This window comes from Pituophis catenifer, unplaced genomic scaffold (assembly GCF_029215685.1).
Source record: "Pituophis catenifer annectens isolate HBS135680 unplaced genomic scaffold, rPitCat1.0.hap2 SCAF_4, whole genome shotgun sequence".
NCBI lineage: Eukaryota > Metazoa > Chordata > Lepidosauria > Squamata > Colubridae > Pituophis > Pituophis catenifer.
In genome coordinates, this window is record NW_027256884.1 from 66,527,303 (window position 1) to 66,552,008 (window position 24,706).

Genomic DNA, 24,706 nt, shown 5'->3' on the forward strand with positions numbered 1-24,706 from the left:
ATGGACTACCAGCGGAATTATACAAGACATTACAAGAGATGTTAACTGGATTTATTCAAAAAAATTTTAGGAAGGTAAATTGCTTTTCGTTCGGGTGTAGTACTCGCCATAGATCCACTAAGTTATACTCATCAACTAGGTCAAAGAAGGCTTTTGGGAGCCTTTCCCTCTTGTTCTTTTTTTCTTTTCCACTCCTATAATCTTTATCTGAATTTACTACCCCATTGAAATCTCCGACTATGCAAATATTTCTATATTCCAATTTGCTTATTTTACTACCCAATTTCTTATAGAATTCTCCCAAATTCCTATTTGGCGGGTAGATAGCGACTACTAATATTGGGATATTCCCCCTCATAATCTCAATTGCCAATATTCTCCCTTTAACATTGGCATATTTGAGTTCAGCGGTGATCCCTTTTTAAACATATAGTGCTACTCCCCCCTTTTTTCCCGCTAAGGAGGTAAAAGTCTTCCCAAATTTCGCAAGTTCTAAGTATTTCTCCTCCTCTCTTTTTATGTGAACTTCTTGGAGGCATATTATTTCAGCATTATGTTTTATTAATTTTGAAAATATATGTTTTCTCTTCCTACCATTGTTTAAACCATTAACATTAACAGATAGTAATTTCCAACCCTCCATCTCTCTGTTGGGCCTGCTTAGTTCTTGTTTACTCGTATGGCTCTTTGCGGTCTTTGTTTCTTTCCCTTGGTCTCTTTGGTTTCCTTCTCTTCTGTCTCCTTTTCCTCTGGTGTTTCTTCTTTGGGTTTCCTTTGCTGTATGCTTTCTTCCTCCTGAGAGGCTGCTTCCAGTTCGTCCTTACTGCTATGGTCTTCCTCTGCACCCCTCAGCTGATCCAGAAATTCTTGTGCAGAGATAAGGTTGTCTATTTTAATTTTTTTCCCTTGCCAGGTGATCAGCATCCCCTCCAGTAAGATCCATCTAAAGAGAATATTCCTCTTGTTTAGCTGTATTGCCAGAAACCTGTAATCTCTTCTCAATTCCCGCACTCTCTTCGGGACCTGTTTCAGAATTATTACCTCTTTTCCTTTATAGATTACATGATCTTCTCTTACCATATTATATAGAATATCTTTCACCTTCTTCCATGCAAATCTAACATCTCTAGGCATCTTATTTCCCCTAGCATAGTTAGTTTGCACTCTATAGACCTCATCCAACTCTTTTATAATATCCTTGTCCTGTTGTAATATTTCTGCTATTAAATCTACCATTACTTGGCCCAGGTCTTCATCTTTGTCTTCTACTATGTTTTGGAAGTGTAAATAGAAGGCTGCCCTATCCATTTCGAGCTGGATTATGGAGTCCTCTAGCTCCCTGTTTTGTGCCATTAGCTTCTGATCAATAGAGTCAAGATTTCTTTCATTCTGCTCCACCCTGGTCTCAACCTTCTTTATCTTTTGTTCATTGTTATATATGGACTCTTGAATCTCGCTCATTTTTGATCAATGGAATGGATATCTGTCTTCAGTTCTGCATGATTGTTAGTCATCTTTTCTTGTAGTAAAAGCATGGTCTCTTGTATCGTTGATAGGGTCATTTGTATTGCTTGCATAGTTGGTAACATTGTTGATTTTTCTGTTTTTGTTAGTCCTTCAACAGATTTTTGCGGTGCTGGAGAGGACATTGTTATTGTAGGGTTGGAGGTCGTTTTCTTTCCTGCCTTAAATACAGCCGATGAGATACTTGTTATTTCTTTCAGGACTCTTTTCTGATCTCTCAGAATCTTCTCAATGTTCCTCCAAATTATCATCCACTAAGGAAAGGGAGGGTTTTTTTTTCCCTTCCTCCTCTTCTTCCTATCTATTCTTTATCTAATGGCAGAAAATGTCTAATTCATCCTATTTTTCTTATTTCTTATATTGTTCTGATGGCAAAGTCACCCAATTTATCAATTCATCTCAATCCAACCTAACTTGGGGATGAAAATTTCAAAGTAAATGATAGAACAATCAACTTTAACTTGTATTAACAATTACAATTCATTCAATTATTATCAATCAACGCTATATAAAGGTATAAGATAACTATACGCTGACGATACTCAGCTGTACATCTCCACCCCAGACCACCCCAACGATGCCCTTGATGTGATGTCCCGCTGCCTGGAGGCCGTGCGGGCCTGGATGGGGAGGAACAGGCTCAGACTCAACCCCTCCAAGACCGAGTGGCTGTGGCTTCCGGCGCCCCGATATAGTCAGCAGGTGCCATCGCTGACTATTGGGGGTGAATCCTTGCCCCCCACAGAGAGGGCTCGCAATCTGGGTGTCCTCCTGGACGCACGGCTGTCTTTAGAAGAGCACATGACGGCCGTGGCCAGGGGGGCCTTTTATCAGGTTCGCCTGATTCGCCAGTTGCAGCCCTTTCTGGATCGGTACGCCTTGCGCACAGTCACTCACGCCCTTGTCACCTCCCGGTTGGACTATTGTAATGCTCTCTACATGGGGCTCCCCTTGAAGAGCACTCGGAGGCTCCAACTGGTCCAGAATGCGGCTGCGTGGGTGGTTATGGGTGCAACTCGTTGCGCCCACGTGACACCCCTCCTGCGCGAGCTGCACTGGCTCCCAGTGGTCTTCCGGGTGCGATTCAAGGTGTTGGTTACCACCTTTAAAGCGCTCCATGGCATAGGACCCGGGTACCTTCGAGACCGACTTCTGCCACCAATAGCCTCCCACCGACCAGTCCGCTCCCACAGAGAGGGTCTCCTCAGGGTGCCATCGGCCAAGTTATGTCGGCTGGCGACACCCAGGGGGAGGGCCTTCTCTGTGGGAGCCCCAGCCCTGTGGAATGAACTGCCCCCGGAAATACGTAAGATCTCCGACCTCCGGGTGTTTCGCTGCGCTCTGAAGACCCTGTTGTTCCGCCAGGCCGGGCTATTAACATAACGTTTTAAATTGGGGTATTTTAAATTTTTGGGATTTTAATTGGAGCCTAATTATTTAATGATTTTAAATTTTAACTGTTGTTTTGTTTCTGTGTTTTTAAATAGGCTGTACACCGCCCTGAGTCCTTCGGGAGAAGGGCGGTATAGAAATAAAATTATTATTATTATTATTATTATTATTATTATTATTATTATTATACTTATCCGAGCCAATAGGCTACTATTGATTTGTTCGTATTCTATCCTTAATTGTTCTCAATATTCACCAGAATTATGACACAACGTGCTTATTAAATTATTAATTACAGTATATACACTACTTTAATATAAATAAATACTATATAATATATATGTTATAATTAGATAATTAGGTTAAGTATATATATGTGTGTGTGTATATAAATCAAAGTCTATTGAACTATATAGAAAGGGTATACAGGTCTACACAGAAAGAGGTAGGGAAAATTATTTAAAGTATCTTATAGCTAAGTGGATAAGAGTGTACGTATAGAATAGTTAGTAAATTATGGTTTAGAGGTCCATTGTATTACATGGATTGTTGCAGCAATCAAGAGTTTTTCTCCTATGTGTTGATATACTTTGGTTTATTGCAAACAAATCTCAAATAGCTCTAGAGTCTTCTTACTGCCAGGTTTTGTTGATCAGGATTACAGTTCAAAATATCTCCTTCCGCTGTTTCCCGCTGTTACATTCCTACTATCAGTTATCAAGCTCAAATCATGGCTGCGCTTCTGGTTTCTCCTTCCTCCAAAAGTATCCAAATTATTATTTTCACGAATTCATAATCCAATCCAGTCCAATTATGTCCGCAATCGCTGTCACAATTCTCTTTTCTTACTGTCTAAAAGTGCCCAACAATCTTCTAGCTGCGTCGTCCCTCTGCCTGAGCAATCTCTGCTTCCTCCGTCACTTTCACTCACCGCCTTTCCACTGACCATGAGCTCTTCCATCCGGCACCACCTGCTATATTCCTTGAGATCGATCCCCACGGTCGCCTGGGATTGTGGTTTAGGTCTTCTTTCCATGTTGGCCGCCCCAATTTTCTCGCTTCCCTGTTGTTGCTGGCTATCGTGACTTTGGGTCCGCCATTGAACGTCAGACGCGCCCGTGCCGGTTAGACAGAGGCATCTGTTTGAGCGGAAGGTGCTTGCACCTCGCTTTTCCGTTCTTCAGATCCCCTCTATTGTCTGAGAAGCTCTCTGGGCTTTCTCGCCCCTTAAGGTCCCCAGGACACGGCGAAAAAGCAGTGCTGCGGAGCAGAGATCGCTCTCACAGCACCCTGCCGCCACAATTCACCAACCGGAAGTTGGTGTAATCGCGGGAAGGATGAAGATAATATTGAATAATTGGATCCACCCTGATCAAAATGGATTTCTTCCGGGAAGGCAGATTAGAAGTAATTTGAGGGTAGTGATAGATGTTTTAGAATATTACGAAACACATTCCGAGAAACAAATGGCACTAGCTTTCCTTGACGCCCAGAAGACGTTTGACAATCTAAACTGGGGATTCATGATTCAGCAAATTAAAAGGATGAATTTTGGGGAAAATTTTGAGAACGCGATTACAACAATATATGATAAACAGAGAGCAAATATTATATTAAATGGAGACATGACCAAAGCCTTCCAGATTAGCAAGGGAGTAAGACAAGGCTGCCCACTCTCACCACTTTTATTTATACTGGCCCTGGAGGTTCTGCTAAGAAGAATTAGACAGAATAACGAGATAAGAGGATTGGAAATCAGGAATGAAACATTTAAAATCTAATCTAATCTGATGATGTGGCATTGATCATGGAAGAACCGTTAATAATGGGAAAAAAAGTATTGAAAGAGTTAGATGAGTACGGGAAGCTATCTGGATTTAAATTGAATAAAATCAAAACCAAAATGTTAATCAAAAATATACCAGTAGGACAACAGAAAATATTAGAAGAAAATTTCAGCATCCAAATAGTTAAAAAGATAAAATATTTAGGAATCTGGATAACGGCTAGGTGTTCAGCCTTAAAGGAGGATAATTATGTACCACTACTAGGTAAAATCAAGCAAGACTTGGAACGGTGGGGGAAGTTACAAATATCATTGCTAGGTAGGATAGCTACCATAAAGATGAGCATTTTACCCAAATTGATATATTTATTTCAAACTACGCTAGTCAATATAGATAAAAAATATTTCGTAGATTTGAATAAGACTATAAGGAAATTTATTTGGGGAGGAAAAAAGCCGAGGATTGCATTTTGAACACTACAGGAAAAAAGGAATAGAGGTGGATTTGGGCTCCCAGTATGGGAGATATATTACAGAACCGCTAACCTAGTGTGGTTAAGAGATTGGGCTACATTAGGAATAAAAGAATTTTGCAATTGGAAGGGTACAATTTGCAGAAAGGCTTGCATGCCTATCTATGGGACAAAGGAAAAGGGGCAGGGATGTATTTCCACCGACACAAAATTAGAGATGTATTAATGCAGACTTGGAAGGAAATTAGACATATACATTACACAAAAATTCCAAAATGGACCTCCACAATGATTTATCCAAATATGCTAGGTATGGAGAAAATGTTTACATACCAAGATATTCTAGATGATAGTGGCAACCTTAAAACAAATGAGACCTTAGAGGAGCAAGGGATTCACATCGACTGGTGGCCCTATCTACAAATTAAATCGCGATACAGGAAGGATAAGGAGGAAGGTGGTATAGAAATGGGGACTAACAGCTTCGATAAGATATGGATGGGAAGTGAGAATAAATTACTAGCTAAATTATGTTCGTACTTGCTTGAATATGATAGGGAAGGAGAAATACTTAAAGATCAGATGATTGCTTGGGAGAAAAATATTGGACCGAAGATAAATTTAGATGATTGGGAAGAAGTGTGGAATAATAATCTCAAATTGACAAGAGCAGTAACATATAAGGAGAACCAGTATAAAATGCTGTATTCTTCTTCTAGTCCTTTAGATAGAGGTGGATTCTATTTGTCAATCAATATCAATTTGACAGTCTATGTCACTTCCCAGCAGTGCCTTGGACTGATATCACTTGATTTATGATATTACTAATAGAGATCAATTCGTGGTTTATAGTTAATTTGTAGTTAGTAAGTTTAACAATTTATAATTAATTAATTAATAAAAATATGAATTTGTTTGCAAATAATTAATTCAAGTCCTACTAGCATACAATGATTGTCTAATCTCTCTCAATAACTTAGATACTCTAGATAATATATAATACAATATACTATATTATAATCTATAACTTAATTATCTATGACCAGCTTAATTCCTGGCTATCTATATATAAGTTAATATAAATAAATACTATAAATGGGAGTAAATACAATTATAAATAAATCTAAAAACTGTATATGATATAAATATAAAGATATATACTATATAATGCCAAATCCAAAAATTAATTAATAAAGGAGTTAACAATTCTTATTAATAATTATATATAAACAATCTAGATATTGAGGAAAGGGTTTTCAAAGAGTATCAAAATTGTTTTTTGTTTTTCCTCCCCTTTTGGAATATAAGCTATTCTTTATTACTCAGCCTCCGATCTTCTCCAAGCTTCTTTTTTTTTCTCCAAGTTCATTAATCAAAGTCAGCTTTCTATAGTATTTCCTGCTGCTAAACTGTCCATGAGTCAGCCGTTTCAATTGTTCCTCAGTCAAGTCTCTATAATGGCGGCACTTCCTGCTCCCTGGTACAGTCAGGTACAATCTGTCTAGGCTCAGCCTCCGATAGATCTACTGCTATAGTCAACAAAAGGAGAAAACTTTTCTGAGTTCTTATTTCTTCTCACCAATCCTCTCTTTGCGCAGGTAGTTTCGTCTCCTCAGTTCTTTTATTTTCCTCACTGGCTCGTCGGGCTCTATGGCTTTTCAATCTGTTCTCTGCTTACAGTTGCCGCTCTTTTCCTCTTCGAGCCCTTCACTCCCGACTCCATCGACCCCTCCTTCTGATGTCAAATTTCACATAGGCAGGGAAGGTGCGTTAGTCTGATTTCAACACTGCAGCCTCCGATCTTCCTTGCTTCCTATCTAGTTGCTGGTTACTGCAGCTTCGGGTCAGCCATTAATTGGCTGACTCACGCGTGTTAGTTTGACAGAGCCACCTGGTCTTGCGACCAGCATTTGCGCTTCGCTTTCTTGCTCACCCGGTTCTCTCTCTCATCTGCGGAACTCTCCAGGCTCCGCGTCCCCAAAAGGTTCCCCAAAACACGGTGACTAGCAATGTTGAGGAGCAGCAGTCACTCACTCAATGCCATATCGCCGCGGATCACCAACCGGAAGTCCTTTTTCAAAGAAAATGAAAATCAAGGAACACCTTGTGCAATAGTATGGGACGCAATGAAGGCCTACTTAAGAGGGGTTGTGATATCATACAATGCATATAAAAGTAAAGAAAAAAGAAAGTCCCTGGAAGTTTACTTAAATCGCTTAGGAGAAGCGGAAAGAAAACTCCAAGAAAACCCAGGAGATAAAACAGCAAAAGAAAGCTGGCTAATGTGGAGGCACAAACTGAACATCATAGATCAAGAGGACTTAGCACAAAAAATAAAAAGAACGAAACAATACTATTTTGAGAATGCCAACAAGTCGGGCAGGTGGCTAGCTTATAAACTAAAAAAGGAAAATGAAAAAGGGACAATTCATATATTAGAAGACTCCAAGGGTAAGCTGTTGAACAAAGAAGAGGCTAAACTAGAAAGAGCTAGGGAGTTTTATGAAACTCTATATAAAGAAGAGGAGGTTCCAGAAGAAAAAATAGAGCAATATTTGGCAAACGCAGAGCTTCCACGAATAACAGAGGCAGAGAGAGAAATGCTTAATGGAAAGATAACAGCTGAAGAACTAAAAACAGCTCTCTCTAAACTTAAAAACAACAAATCACCAGGCCCGGACCGATTCCCAGGGGAAATATATAAAAAATTAGAAGAAATACTACAACCAAAATTAGTGGAAATTTTCAATGACGCATTGACAGATTCTAAAATTCCAGAATCATGGAAGGAAGCGCATGTCACACTATTGCTGAAAGAAGGTGCCAACCTAAAACAAATTCAGAACTATAGACCAATTTCCCTTCTAAACACTGACTATAAACTATTTATGAGCATAATGGCGGAAAGAACCAAAAAAATACTAAACACTTGGATACATAAAGATCAAAATGGATTCCTCCCGGGGAGGCAAATTAGGGACAATTTGAGAACTGTGTTGGATATCCTAGAATATTATGAAGAACACCCCGAAAAACAGATGGCCTTAGTTTTTGTAGATGCCCAAAAGGCATTTGATAATTTAAATTGGAATTTTATGATTAAACAAATTAAAGTAATGGGATTCGGAACAAATTTTGAAAAGATGATAAAAACTATCTATGATAACCAAAAGGCGAGTATTTTAATAAATGGAGACAGGACAAAAACATTCCAGATTAGAAAGGGGGTAAGGCAAGGATGCCCCCTGTCACCATTATTATTTATTTTGGCTCTAGAAGTCCTCCTACGGAAAATCAGAAATAATGAGGAAATAAAAGGTTTAAAGATTAGGTTTACAAAATGTAAGCATTTGCAGACGATGTAGCCTTAATTCTAGAGGACCCAATAGAATCGGGACAAAAAGTGCTAGAGAAATTGGGCAAATACGGAGAGGTGGCAGGCTTTAAATTGAATAAAACTAAAACCAAAATATTAACTAAGAATGTAAACGAGGTACAGAAGAAAGAGATAGAAGAATTGTTGGGACTACAGGTTGTTAAAAAAATAAAATATCTAGGAATCTGGATAACAACAAGGTGTTCATCCTGAAAAGATGATAATTATACCCCTTTAATTAGGAAAATGAAACAAGATCTGGATAGATGGAAGAAAATAAAATTGTCACTTTTGGGAAAGATAGCTGCGATTAAAATGAACATCCTCCCCAAAGTACTATTTTTATATCAAAATATACCGGTGAATCTAGATAATTTTTTTTTCAGAATTAAACAAAATCATTAGGGAATTTGTATGGGAGGGGAAAAAAACGAGGTTCTCTTTAAAAATTTTAAAGGGAAAAAGAGATATAGGAGGATTTGGACTTCCCGACTGGGCAACATATTATAGGACAGCTAAGCTAGTCTGGATAAGGGACTGGGCCACTCTGGAAAATAAGAGGATTTTAACCCTGGAAGGCCACAATTTACAGAGAGGGTGGCATGCATACCTATGGGACACAGAGAAGAATAAGAAAACATATTTTCATAGACATAAAATTAGAGATTCATTGATACAAACATGGACTGGAATTAGGCAGAGATATTATAAAAAAGTCCCAAGATGGCTCTCCACGATGGAGGCCCTGATCAATCCCAATAGATGGGGAACGGAGAAAATGTGTAGGTATAAAGACATTTTAGATGAAGGAGGAAATCTTAAATCTAAAGATGCCTTGAGAGAGCAAGGAATAAATTTAGATTGGTGGACCTATCTACAAATAAAATCCAGGTACCAGAAAGACAAAGAACAATGCGGCTTAGAACTAGGATATAACGGGTTGGACAAAGTCCTGATGGGAACAGGTAAAAAGATTCTGGCTAAATTATATAATTATCTATTAGATGAGGACAGAGCTGAAGATATAACAAAGAACCAAATGAGTGCATGGGAGAAAAATATTGGACATGGCATAAATTTTAATGAATGGGAAGAGGCATGGAATAAGAATTTTAAATTGACCAGAGCTGCGACGTATAAGGAAAACCATTATAAAATGCTCCACAGGTGGTATTTAGCCCCGGCTAGGCTAGCAAAAATGTATCCTAACATACACCCAAACTGCTGGAAATGTGGCTATGGCCAGGGCACCTTCTTTCACATGTGGTGGACATGCCCTGAAGCGAAAGGATATTGGAGTAAGATTAGGGGATGGCTACAAGAAATAATTGGGGAAGACATTGAATTGACACCGGAAATATTTCTCCTGGGAATAGTAAAGAAGCCATATGGAAAGGAAAAGAATCATTTAATAATACATATAATCACAGCTGCTAGACTGGCCTACGCACAATATTGGAAAGAGAAAACCCAGCCACCAGAAGAGCTCATAATTAGGAAAATACTGGAGTGCGCAGAGATGACCAAATTAACCCATGAAATAAATGATGACGAGAATTCAGAATACTATACCGTGTGGGGAAGGTGGTATGATTGGATGAATGATAAAGTGAAAGAAAGAGAAAAAGGTGTGTTAAATAAAAGTAAAAAGTAGCCTAAGTGACACCAGGTATATATTCTGTATATATGTATAAACACTGCACATCCGATATAAATGGAAATGTTATTTTATATATGTTTATAAATTTAATAAAATTTATTTTAAAAAAAATGCTGTATAGATGGCACTTAGCGCCATCTAGGATAGCAAAAATATATCCGAGCGCAAGCCCAAAGTGTTGGAAGTGCGGCCATTGTCAAGGTATCTTCTACCATATGTGGTGGACGTGTCCTGAAGCGAGGAAGTTTTGTAAAACAATACAAAAATGGATTCAAGAAGTAATAGAGGAGAATATCAATCTGTTGCCAGAAATTTATCTCCTGGGAGTACTAAAATGGGCATATGGGAAGAAGAAGAAATACCTAATTATATATATCATTACAGCCACTCAGGGTGGATAAAAATCAATGTTTTTTTTAAAAAAATCAAAAAAATCAGATTTTTTTAAATTTAAATTGGATTTTTTTTATTTAAATTGGATTTTTTTTATTTAAATTGGATTTTTTTATTTAAATCAGATTTTTTTAAATAAAATGCTTTTTGAGGAAAATATATTACCATCCAAAGGTTATTCCATCATGAAATAAAGATTAGTTTTTTAATTATGTAGAATAAGGCTGTATATGTTTAATTTTTTTGATAAATAAATTCCATTAATCCTTTCACAATGTCATGCTCTTCCAGAGGTTTTTGTAAGATTATTGGGCAGTTTCTCTGCCTACAAGATATTATCACAGATGCTTGGTTTACTTTTGCAGTTCTCAAAACTGAATTTGACTCAGCAGAGATCACATGCCTCTTTTTCACAGCAAAAATGTTATAACATGAACAGAGTTGAGAAAAAGACCTTAATCCTATTGTTCTACAAACCTATGAATACAGAATCAATCCCTTCAGTGCTAAGTTTCAAGAAGTTCAGTGAATAGAATAGAAACAATATTTTTCTGATTGTTTGGAGTAGATCTGCAAGAGAAGAAAGTGAAACTAAGTGTGAGGAGGAAGGGGCAAGCAGACAAACAGTACAAAATGAAAGTGAAACTTTCTGAGCACAATACTGCACAGCCACAGACAGACAAGTCTTTGGATCTTTTTGTGTGTATGACCTGAGGTTTATCACATTCTTTGCTTGGAGGAAAAAACTTATAATGGCAGCAGGCCATAAAAGAGACCCAGTTTGGCAATATTTTAATGAAGTTTCTTTACCTATCGGTAAGGCAGGCATGCGTGCAAACTGCAAACGCTGCAACAAAGAAATGCAAGGCCTGGTGGCCCGAATGAGGCAACATCATGAGAAGTGCTGTGATGAAGATGACCAAAGAAACACATTTGAACAGGCAGGATCTTCAGGTTGGTAAACATTTTTATTGAATCATATTTCTAAAGACTGCCTTGAACTGTCATGTTTGAGCAAAATTATATTTCTTATTATTACTGCATGTTACTGTCATTTGGTACAGTTATGAAGAAAAGCAAATATTCCTTTTGGGGCAGTGCTGTGTACAATAAGCAGAAATTGTATAAACAATAAAATAATAGCATTGACTTTTTTGTTTAGGGGAATTCGTGGATTCTGGAAACTATCCACCTTCAAGATCACCATCCTCCTGTTCTACAGTTTCAGAGTTATCCATCCAGGATAGTGCTTCATTAGCATCATCATCATCAGATACCCACAGCCACATATCACTATCACCTAAAAGAAAGAAAAAACCCTTCCCTCCTGGAACCACCATAGATAAATTTGTGATAAAAACTAGCAGATTAGAAAAAGAGTTAATTGATGAAAAAATTGCCCAGTTTGTTTATGTAACGAACTCTTCTTTCCGTCTGATTGAGAACCTACATTTCATTAATATGGTTCAATCATTGAGACCAGGATACAGTCCGCCCAGCAGAGCAGATGTTGCAGGGAAACTGCTGGATAAAGTGTATGATAGAGAAATGGAGCAATGTGCAACAGCTCTGGAGGGTAGAATTGTCAACCTAAGTATTGATGGGTGGAGTAATGTCCACAATGATCCTATTGTATGTGCTTGTATAACAACAGAAGAAGGGAAAGTCTTCCTTGCACAAACAATTGATACGTCAGGAAATGCACACACAGCAGAATACTTACAAGAAGTGGCAGTAAAAGCTATAATAACGTGAACAAAAATTCAAATGTCTAGTACGCAGTTTGGTCACAGACAATGCTGCAAATGTATCCAAGATGAGAAGAAATTTAGAAGAGCAGGAAGGGAATACAAAGCTAATAACATATGGTTGCAGTGCTCATTTGCTGCACCTCTTAGCCAAAGACTTAAGTGTTCCAGAAATAAAGACTAATGTTGTTGAAATTGCTAAATACTTCCGTAACAATCATTTAGCTGCAGCAGCTCTGAAAAGGATGTGTGGAACCAAGCTAATGCTCCCACAAGATGGAACTCTGTGGTGGACTGTTTTGAGCAGTATATCAAGAACTGCCTTATTCTTTTTTTTTTTATTGAAAAAGTTTTACAAATACAAATTTTCCCATTCCCCCCCCCCCGCTTGCCTCCCTAACCCTCCCCTCCTCCCATGACTTCCCCAAGGTGAAATCCAAATCATATTATATCATACTTTATCGCCCTTCTATTCTCCCCCCTGTGTACTATACATTTCTACATGACATTAAACAATTCTACCCCCTATATACTATACATTTCTACACAAACTAAAAGCTATCTGGTACTTCCTAGTTTGATATTTATTCTGCACATAATCTATCCATTTCTTCCACTCCCATACATAAGTCTCTTGAGTCCGGTCTTTTAAGTATGCTGATATCTTCGCCATTTCTGCAAAACTGGCCACCTTCAAAGTCCATTCTTCAATAGTAGGCAAAGCATCCCTTTTCCAATATTGACCAATCAGTAACCTAGCTGCTGTCACCATATACAATATCAGTTTTGTTTCACCCATTGAAAAGCCCTTAACTATGCCCAATAAAAACATTTGAGGAGAAAATTGGAGTTTTTTCTTCAAAACATTTTGCATAACCCACCAAATTTTTATCCAGAAAGCCTTTGCTTTCTTGCAAGTCCACCATATATGATAGTATGTAGCATCTAAACAATCACATCTCCAGCATTTTGGTTGAACATTAGGATACATGCATGACAATTTCTTAGGATCTAAATGCCACCTATAAAACATTTTATAAAAATTTTCCCTCAAATTCTGTGACTGCGTAAATTTAACATTCTGAACCCATATTTTTTTTCACGTTTCCATCATAACTGGTTGTGCAAAGTTTTGCGCCCATTTAATCATACAATCTTTAACCAATTCATTTTCTGAATCTCTTTCTAACAAAACATTATAAACCCTCTTGATATGCATTGGGCCTTTCTCTTTTATCTGTCTAACCAATTCTTCTTCATGCATCATTAAACCAGTTTTTTGATCTTCTCTCCATCTCAGTTGAAGTTAATTATACTGTAACCAAGTTAAATTAATCCCTTCTTCCAACAGTGTGTTTAATGTCTTTAATTGCCATCTGCCCCCATCATTAAAAAGTACTTCTTTGTATAAAACCCCCCCGAGTGACTTTATATTTATATTCCATATAATATGACCAAGATCCAACCACAACGGTATTTTATAATTCCATTTGAGCCGGTGCTTCTTCCATACTCTCATCAAGGAGTTTCTAAGCATATGGCTGTTGAATACTTTATCCACTTTATTTTCATAGAATAGATATGCATGCCAACCAAGTTCAAGATCATAACTCTCTATATTCAATATTCCAGTCTTTGTCCTTCCAAACCAATCACTTGCTTGTGTCAACGCTGCTGCTTCATAGTACAGTTGTAAGTTTGGAAGTTTAAGACCACCCCTTTCATGAACATCTTGCATAATTTTCAATTTCACTCTTGGCTTTTTTCCATTCCAAACAAACTTATTCACTCCTTTTTGCCATTCCATCAGCTGTTTTTCACTTTTAAGCACCGGAATCATTTGAAACAAAAATAAAAATCTAGGTAGAACATTCATTTTAACTGCTGCTATTCTTCCAAGTAAAGACAGCTGCAGTTTTTTCCAAGTTTCCATATCCTTTTGCACCTTTCGCCACAACACCTCATAATTGTTTTGCAACAGTTTTATATTTGAATCTGCAACTTGAACTCCTAGATATCTCACCTTTGGTACTATTTCAAAGCCTACCTTCCTTTCAAGTTCCTTCTTTTGATCTTCTGTCATATTTTTAACTATCATCTTGGTTTTTTTCTGATTCAGTCTAAATCCTGATACCATACCATATTCTTCTATAATGTCTTTTATCTGAATTATTGATTCCATCGGCCGTGTTAGGGTAACAACCAGATCGTCTACAAATGCCCTTGTTCTGTAATCCTCTTGCCTTATAACTATTCGCTTCAAAGTGCTCGAGTCCCATATTGTGTTCAACAAGACTTCTAGAGTTAGAATAAACAACAACAGGGATAACGGACAACCTTGTCTTGTGCCTTTTTCTATACTGAAATTTGTGGTTAAACTTCCATTAATAATAATTTGTGCTGTTTGCTCTTGATAAATTGCTGAAACCGCCTGCACGAACTGATCCCCAAAGTCCATCTTTCTTAAAGTCTTTAATAGAAAGTTCCAGTTCACTCGATCAAAGGCCTTCTCCGCATCCAGAAACACCAGCACTGCAGAGATCTGTTTATTCTTCTCAAGATATTCCAATAAATCTATAATTTGCCTCACATTGTCCTTCATGTATCTGCCTTCTATAAATCCTGCTTGATCATGATGAATCACCTCTTGAATAACTGGCATTAATCTGTTGGCTAATACTTTTGCAAAAATTTTATAATCCGTATTCAGGAGAGATATTGGTCTAAAATTTTCCGGTTTTGTAGAACCTGCTTCCTCTTTCGGTATCAAAGAAACAAAAGCTGCTTTCCATGAAGGGGGTATTTTTCCCCCTTGTTGTATGCTACAAAATAAGTCTTTAGGATGTTCAATCATTTTTGCTTGTAAAGTTTTATAGTACACCGCAGTTAAACCATCCGTTCCTGGAGCTTTAGCTGTTTTCAATTGTTTAATAGCTACAATAATCTCCTCAGCTGTTATTGGTAAACTCGTTCTTTCCTTTTGATCACTAGAAATTTTCATAACTCTCCTTTCCTCTAGATATTTATTTATAAGTTCATTCTGTATATCATCTTTGGTATATAGTTTGGTATAATAGTCTAAGAAGACTTCTTTGATTAGTCTTTGTTGAAAAACTTCCTTCCCTCCATACTCAATACTGCCAATAGTCCGAGTACTCTGTTGTTTCCTCAGTGTGTAAGCTAACCACCTGCCCGGTTTATTAGTGTTGCAAAATGTATTATGTTTCGCAAATTGTAAATTAGTTGCTGCTTGTTCCGCTGTAAGCATTTGAAATTGATCTCTCAAAAGTTTTATTATTCCTTGTAGTTTTTCATCTGTTGGATTTTTTATAAGTAACTCTTCTTTTTTCTTTATCTCTCCTTCCAATTCTAAGCTTTTTCTTTGTCGATTTGATTTATGTTTAGAGTTCATATAAATCAGTACCCCCCGCATATACGCCTTACTCGCGTCCCAGATGATTTCAACAGGGGTACCCTTATTCAAGTTCATTTCAAAAAATTCCTTCATTTGTTTTTTAAGTTCATTTACATTCTTTTCATATCTAAACAAGTTTTCATTTACTCTCCACGATCTTCTCTCATTCTTTCCCATTTCTATTTCTATCCATACCGGGCTATGGTCAGTTAGAGTCCTCAGAAATATCTTTGTTTTCTTTGTTTTTAAAAGTAAATCAGCCGTAAGTAGAATAAAATCAATCCTAGAGAAGGATCTATGTCTATCTGAGAAAAAAGTAAAGTCCAATTCTTTTGGGTTATGCAGTCTCCATATATTTTTCAGTTCCAAATCTTCTTTCATATCAAAGAAGATCTGTGGTAATTTAACACATGACTTTGCCCAACTCTTTTTATCTTTTTTGGGATCTATTACTCCATTCCAATCTCCCATAAGTAAGATAGATCTGTAATTCCATTGTAATATTTTAGAGTACAATATTTTATAAAAAATTTCTTGTTGCTGATTAGGAGCATAGATTCCAATCACCAAAATTGGACCATTATATGTATAAAGTTCAATTGCTATATATTTTCCGCAATAATCTGCTTCTATAATTTTAGCTGGCAGTTTTTTATTTATATAAATCACTACACCATTCTTTTTCTCCAAATTTGAAGCTATAAACTGTGCTCCTAATCTAGAATTTATTAAATATTTTTCATCTTGTGTTCTAATATGAGTTTCTTGTAGACAAATAACATCATTATTAAATTGTCTCAGATAATGAAATATTTTCCTCCTTTTCTGTGGTGAGTTCAATCCATTCACATTCCAGGATAAAAACTTAATTGTCATTTGTGGTTTCCTGAAGCGTTAAGAGCATTTGCTGAAGTTTCTGTTCAAGACTGGTAGTTTTCGGCTTAGCTCCTCCCATAGCTTCGGATTTTTGTGTTTTACCATTGACTCCCTTCTTATCTTGTAGTGGCTTAGACCTCTGCTGTTGTTGTTTCTCTAGAATTTGTTTATAAGCTGCTCGAGTTATACGCTGGTCTTTAGCATTGTACAACATCAGGTCAAGATCCGCTGCCACTTCTCTTGTATTTTTAGGTGGTCCACCTATAGCCTCCAGGGGAAGATCCAGGTTCAACTAAAAAGCCCCCTGTTGCTCCTTGAGTTTCCATTGCCTCCACCTCCATCTGTTTCCGCTGCTCTTCAAGCTCTTGTTCAAATTGCTTCTCTTTCTCACCCTCCACTATACCTAACACTGAGGATGTACATGGAGATGTTGCACCAGTTTTAAAAACATTAAAATAAAATTCTTCCGCTTTTTCAACAGTATTTAATCGATATCTCTCTCCTTCATACCTCAATATTATGCCAACTGGAGCATCCCATCTGAATGGAATTTGTTGTTTCTTTAATTCAGTCACCAAAAATCCAAAATCCTTTCTATCTCTTAGCATCTTAGGTGGCAACTCTTTGTAAATCCCAATCTCCCTTCCATCCACTTGGATAGTAGAAACAAAAGACTTTTGTAAGATATCATTTCTTATTCTTCTATCTGTAAAATAGATCACCACATCTCTAGGCAATTGCCTTTGCCTTGCCACCCAAGATTTCACTCTGTAGACCTTGTCAATTTTGCACAAAATCTCCTCAGGGTCAACCTTTAGCATCACAGCCAAGGCATCAGCACAGACCCTTCTCAAATCCTCTCTATTATTCTCCTTTATTCCTCTCAGTCTTACAGCAAACTCCATGAATCTAAATTGCATCATTGTCACTTCATTTTCAATCCTTTGCGTTTTATTATCAACATTAGAAATTTTATAATCAGCTTCCTTCATTTTAGATTCTACTTCTGAACTACTTCCACTCTTTTATCAATCTGAACAACTGCTTCTGACAAGCCAGTCACAACTGTCAGTATGTCATGCTTCATCTTGTCATACTTTTCTTGAACCACCTCCTTAATTTCCTGTTGAGATTTTTCAAATTTCTGGTCCAAAACTTCATTTTGATTCATCAGAGCCGCAGCAATAAATTCCTTCAAATCTTTAAAACCAGTCTCCTGTGCTTGGCTCTGAGTCTGCGAACTTGATAGCTGCTCTTGTGACTTGTGAGTGGGGGAACCCCCCCCCCCTGCAGAGTTGTCCCCGGAGTCCGGAGCCTCGGCGAGCTGGATAGGGAGCCTCACCCTGCTTCCTCCCCAGAAGCAAAAAGGACAATCTGGGGACTTCGCAGGGGGCTCTACCTTGTCTCGCCGGCTCTCCTCCCGATTCCTCAGGATCGTGGAGTTTTTCAAGCTGCCTCTCAGCTGTAGAGGCGCCTCTTTACGGGCGGCGGGGCTGGCGGTCTTGAAGAGACCGTCTAGTGACGACGACGGCGCCAACCGGAAGCCTAAGAACTGGCTTATTCTGATTACAGTTTGTGAAGAAAATCGAGATAAAATAGATGGCACTGTCACGGTCAAAATTCTCAACATTGGGTTTAAGAGAAATGTTGAACATATGCTGAGCATCCTGAAACCCATCTCTGAAGCTTTAAACAAAATACAGAAAAATAGCTGTTTTATTGCTGATGCTGTTGAAATTTGGAAGGAACTGAGTGAACACTTAAAAACAGAACTACACATGGACAGAATTAAATTACAAGCATTAAAAAAACGAATGGGACAAGTACTGTCTCCAGCTCATTTTTTGGCAAATATTGTCAATATCCAGTATCAGGGTCAAAACTTAAGTGCTGAGGAAGAGGAGTTAGCTATGACATGGGTATCCAGCAATCATCCATCTGTAATGCCAACTATAATAAACTTCAAAGCTAAGGGGGAACCATTCAAGAAATATATGTTTGCTGAAGATATTTTAAAGAAAGTCACACCAGTGAACTGGTGGAAGTCACTTAAGCACTTGGATTTAGAGACTGTTCAAGTAATGATTTCACTTTTAACAGCAGTAGCTTCTTCTGCAGGCATTGAAAGAATATTCTCTTCGTTTGGACTCATTCATTCTAAATTGAGAAATCGTTTGGGACCCGATAAAGCAGGAAAGCTTGTTTTTCTTTTCCAGATTATGAACAAAGAAGATGAAGATGACGAGTGAGCTACAGAGGACAGTACTTAAGTTTTTCATGTGTAGGCTGGACTGACAGTCTAAGTTTCTTAAAATATATATATTTTGTTTAGCCAAATTAGTTAACAAACATGGATGTTCGTTTAAGCAAATAACATATGCTGTAATGTTAGGTAATGATTATTTTTCTCCTTCCTAAGTACAACAGAAAAGTTGTCCAAATATGAATGATTAACCTATTAAACTGGGGATAAAAAAACTAATATGAAAAGTTGTTATTCTAAAAATCTTCATCTACTTGCATATTAAAGTTATAACAGCAAGAATTAGTCTTTATGTAGAAAACCATGATTTAAATCAAGCCTTACTGACTAGTGATTTAAATCGTGATTTAAATCAGTTTGATTTAAATCAAATCCACCCTGCAGCTGCTAGACTGTCATATGCAAAACATTGGAAAGAGAAAGGATGTCCAACCGAGGAACAGATAGTTAGTAAAATATTGGAATGCGCAGAAATGTGCAGGTTAACACATGTGCTTTATTTATTTATTTATTTATTTATTTGTTTGTTTATTTATTTATTTATTATTTCAATTTATATGCTGCCTTTCTCCGAAGACTCAGGGCAGCTTACAATGCACTATAGCAATAGCCTTCATTCTTTTGTATATACCTGCTTATTAGGGCTTTTGCCCCCCCCCCCAATAAGCGGTGTTTCTACAAAGTCAGCTTATTGCCCCCACAATCCGGGTCCTCAATTTACCTACCTCAGAAGGATGGAAGGCTGAGTCAACCTTGAGCCTGGTGAGATTTGAACTCACACTAATTGCAGGCAGCTGGCAGCTAAGTGCTACATAACAGCACTTAGCCCACTGTACCACCAAGGCTCTTTTTGAGAATGAGAATGAGGATTCGGAATTTTACATGGTATGGGAATTGTGCTACAGGTGGCTAGAAAATAAATGCAAAAGTTAACTATTAAGGGGGACAATGCTTAACTATTTATCTAATCTATATATTATAGTAATACTATAATTCATAATGTAATAATCTATAAGTATCCTATGTTTTAATTTTAAAATACCTATGTAATCTATTAGATACCACTTATATAAGCATATAGCATGATTGCACGTTGCCAAACCGAAAATGTTGAATTGTAATATATTGTTTACTTAATAAAAATCAATAATAAAAAAAAAGAATTGTATTTGCAAAAAATTGGAAAGGAGAGAAGATAATAACTGATGAGGAAATTATTAAGAAAATGTTGGACTGTGCTGAAATGAGTAGACTGACATTTGAAATAAGAGAACAGGAAGATAAGCAATATTATTTGAAATGGGAGCTATTTTATCAATGGATAGATAATAAAGCATGGAGATGAAATATTATATATGAAATGAAATTTGGATAAAATGTTTAAATAGTTGTTTTTTGCTAGAGGAAAGAACATTTGTCATATAATGAGATTGTGAAAAATTTTTGAGAGCACGAAATGATTCTAACCGATCGAAACACTGTCTGTAATTTTTTGGAAGGATGATGTTTTTATGTTGTTTTTGTTTAAAAAATAAAAAACTTTAAAAAAAAACAATTTATGATAAACAAATGGCAAAGATAATGATGAATGGAGAGATGACAGAGAAAGTTAACATAGCGAAAGGAACAAGACAAGGATGTCCGTTATCACCATTGTTATTTGTGTTGACCTTAGAAGTTTTAAATAGAAATATAAGACGGAATGAAGAAATAAAAGGGATGAAAATTAAGAAAGAAGAATATAAGCTGTTAGGAAATGATTTTACCTAACTTGTTGGGTTGGCAATATATAAACCATCAATATAGCTTTAAGACTGCTGTATTGCATCATACTGTGACCTGATTGGTTAGCTCTGTAGCCAATGTCGTTAAGAGGGAGCTAGAAACCTGGTTTGTTCCCTTTACTGACTCTTTGCTGTTTGCTGTTTGATCTTTACTGACTCTTTGCTGATCATTGCTGATCTTTGCTGTTTGCTGTGTGCTATTTACTGCTTTTTGCTGTGTTTTGCTACTGTTTGCAAATACAGAACTGATTATTGTGTATGACTACAACGACTGGTAAGAAGACTTTATTATAGGATTATCCTTGGACTATCTACTGCTTTATCTGTGTATGACCTGGACTGTTTATTGGACTGTGCCTTACTATTTCCTGAAAGTAAACACAACTCAGTGTATCTCTGTGTTCGCTGTGTTATTTCGTAACTATTCTCAATCACTTTCATGTGCACACCCTTGCTACTCAAGGGTTGCTCTGCGAATTACTCAACATAAGTTATAAGCCTTTGCAGATGATTTAGTGTTTATATTGGAGGTACCTCAAATAACAGGGCCTAAATTATTACAACAAATAGAAGATTATGGAGAGGTGGCAGGTTTAAAGATAAACAAAGAAAAAACAAAAATACTGGTGAAAAATATGACAGAAAAGCAAAGAAGAGATTTAAATGAGAAACTAGTTATACAAATTGTGAAGAAAGTGAAAGGAATGCAATTAACTTCAAGATGTGTAACGATAAAAGAAGATAACTACTATACCTTAAAAAGACAAATTGAGAAAGATTTGGAGAAATAGAAAAACCTGCAGCTATCATTCATGGGAAAGAGCACAACAATTAAGATGAATATATTACCGAGACTATTGTTTTTATTTCAAACAATCCTGATAAAAGTTGAAAAGACCTACTTTCAACATCTCAATAAGATAATAAGAAATTTATATGGCAGGGGAAAAAAGCAAGAATTAATATAAAGATGTTGCAGGATATGAGACTACGTGGAGGATATGGACTGCCGAATTGGGAATTATATTATCAAGCAGCAGTGTTGACTTCGATGAGAGAATGGATTGAATTAAGAAAATAAGATTATTAACTTAGGAAGGATATGATTTACAATTGGGATGGCACACATTTTTATGGTACAGTAGAAGTAAGAAGCATACATATTTTCACAGACACTAAGTAAGAAATGCATTATTATTGGCGTGGGAGAGGGTCAGAGATAAATACTATTTGAAAATACCAATATGGTTATCAACAATGGAAGCACTAATACACCCAAATATTATTAATTTCAAAAATATGCTTAGATACAAAGATATACTAACAGATAAGGGGGAATTGAAAGGGAAACAAGAACTAGAAGAACAAGGGATTGATGAACAGGTATACTCACATGCAAATACAAACAAGATATGAAAAAGATGTGAAATCATATGGTTTTTATTTAGAAATGACAGATCTGGATAGGATACTCACAGGAACAGATGATAAAATAATCAAAAAATATACAACTTCTTAGTATTGAATTGGAAGAAGAGCAAATAAAGGAAACAATGATAGCTTAGGCAAAAAAAAATGGATATTCAATTGAACTAGATAAATGGCAGCAGCTATGGGAAAGGAATTATAAATTAACAACATCCACTGCATATAAAGAGAACCAATATAAAATGTTATATAGATGGCATATGCCACCTGAAAAATTGGCAAAAATGTTTAAAGACAAATCAGCTAAATGTTGGAAATGCCATCAGACACCAGGATCGTACTATCATATGTGGTGGACATGTCCAGAAGCAAGAAATTATTGGATTAGAATTAAAACATGGTTAGAAGAAATGCTTGAACAACACATTGATTTAAAACCTGAGCTGTTCCTATTGGGTATCCTTCCAGAGAAAATTAGCAAAGAAAATGTATATTTGATTATACATGTAATAACTGCAGCGAGGATAATATTTGTGAAAAGATGGAAAGTAGAGAAAATCCCTTCAGAAGATGAAGTAATTAAGAATATATTAGATTGTGCAGAAATGAATAGACTGACTTTGATAATTAAAGAAAGAGAGGATTTGGAATATTACAAGGAGACAATTGTAGACAATTTTACAATTGGTTAGAGAAGAGATATAGATAAATGTATTAATAGTAAACAAGAAAATGTTATAATAAATGAAGCATGGGGAGAATGTTATAATAAAGAAATGGGAAAAATAAAGAGATGAAGATCAGAGGAGAAGAAGAAGAAGAAGACGATGGAGACACAATAGAAACATCTAGATGATACACTGAATGATTGATTATGTATTGCATGTTTGTTTGTTTAGAAAATTAAAAAAAAAATTAAAAAATAATCAGGACACTAAGATTTTTACAGCAATATTGGCAAATAGATTGAATATATTTATAGAGAATTATATTAAAAGTTTCCAGTGTGGATTTAGAAGAGGCCGACAAATGTCAGATGTAATAAGAAGGGTATTAAATATAGGTTACTATATAAAGAATCACAAATTAAAGGCAGGTGTATTAGCATTAGATGTACCCGTATTTTTCAGAGTATAAGACGCACCAGAGTATAAGACACAGCTTAGTTTTTGGAGAGGAAAATAGGGGGGGGGGGGGAATCTGCCTACCAGGTATTCATCTGGCTAGCATCCTTAGTCTGGTCAGCTTCAGCCCATTAGTTCTCTGGTTTTGAGAGCGCGCATGCTTTTTAATATATATCAGCTGATTGGCAAAGATGACTCCACGAGAAGTAATTAACATCTGAGGTAACTTCTTTATTAACTCAAACAGGAGACCATAACACGTTCTCCTCAGAAAAGAACAGAGAACAAACGCTGACAGCTCTTATATACTCACTGTCAGCGTGGCTAACCAATCAGAATCTTTCCCCCTTCTGTACACTCCAACAGAGGGCTCAAACTAGGGAACCTGCTCAGTACACAACACCCCTTTATCCCTGGAACGTGCATGCGTAATCTTGAAGGTGTGTTGGCCGACGCCTAAGTCGGCCAGAACGGCGGGGGCCTTCGAGTTCTGCTTGTTTGTCTGCTCTACCCTCAGCCCCTGCAACTTCAGGTCTGGGATGGTCTTCAGCAACTGAAGGTAAGTACTCATTGTGCTCTTTTGTTTGGGTAGGTGTGCTTTCTGGTATTGACTGTTTGGCACTTTGCGGGGCCGTGTTCCGGCCATCGTCTGTTGGCTGTTGTGACCTAAGTTGTGTGCGTGAATGGGGCCATGGTGTGGTTGGACGTTCTCCCTCCTCGGATGTCGCAGTGGGTGTCATGTCGAATGGGTTTGCTTCATTCCCATCCCTGTCTTGCCCCACTCCCCTGCTTCCAGTGGCCTGTCTAACTCTTACTTGGTCCTGATGCTGTCTCCAGACCCTTCCAAATCCCATATCTATCTTATAAGAGCAGGGGCCCATAACAGCTAATATTACCCCCGGTAGCCACAGAGCATGGCCCACATAGATACGAGCATAGACTAAGTCACCCTCCTTCAAACTGCAGTGAGCACTTGCAGAGTGTAACGGCTTTTTTGGAGCATAACAAGGATGCAGCCTATCTAGGACAGTACGCAGGCGGCGGCCCATAAGAAGCTCCGCCAGGCTGCGTTTGGTCAGGGGACAGGGGGTTGAATGCTGGATAAGGAGATACTCCGCAACCTTTGCGGCCCAACCTTTTGTGCCCATGCGCCCTAAGGCGTCTTTCGTAGATCTAACGGCCCTCTCAGCCCGGCCATTACTGGCCGGATGGTAAGGAGAAATAAGACAATGTCGGATCCCTAACCCCGCTAAAAACATCTTGAAGGCTGCCGCCGTCAATTGTGGTCCATTGTCGGACACGAGTTCATCAGGCAGTCCATGCATAGCAAATATTGTATGCAGGGTTTGTATAAGTGCATCTGCGGAGGTTGAGTGCATAGGAATAACCTCTACCCATTTAAAAAATGCATCAACAAGGATTAAGAACATCTGACCTTGGAGAAGCCCCGCGAAATCAATATGC

General features: G+C 37.3%; 1 protein-coding gene across 1 annotated transcript in view; it reads right to left on the minus strand.

The window, feature by feature from the left end:
• SRPX (sushi repeat containing protein X-linked) overlaps window positions 1-24,706 on the minus strand; it is a 208,454-nt gene that overhangs the window by 109,468 nt on the left and 74,280 nt on the right.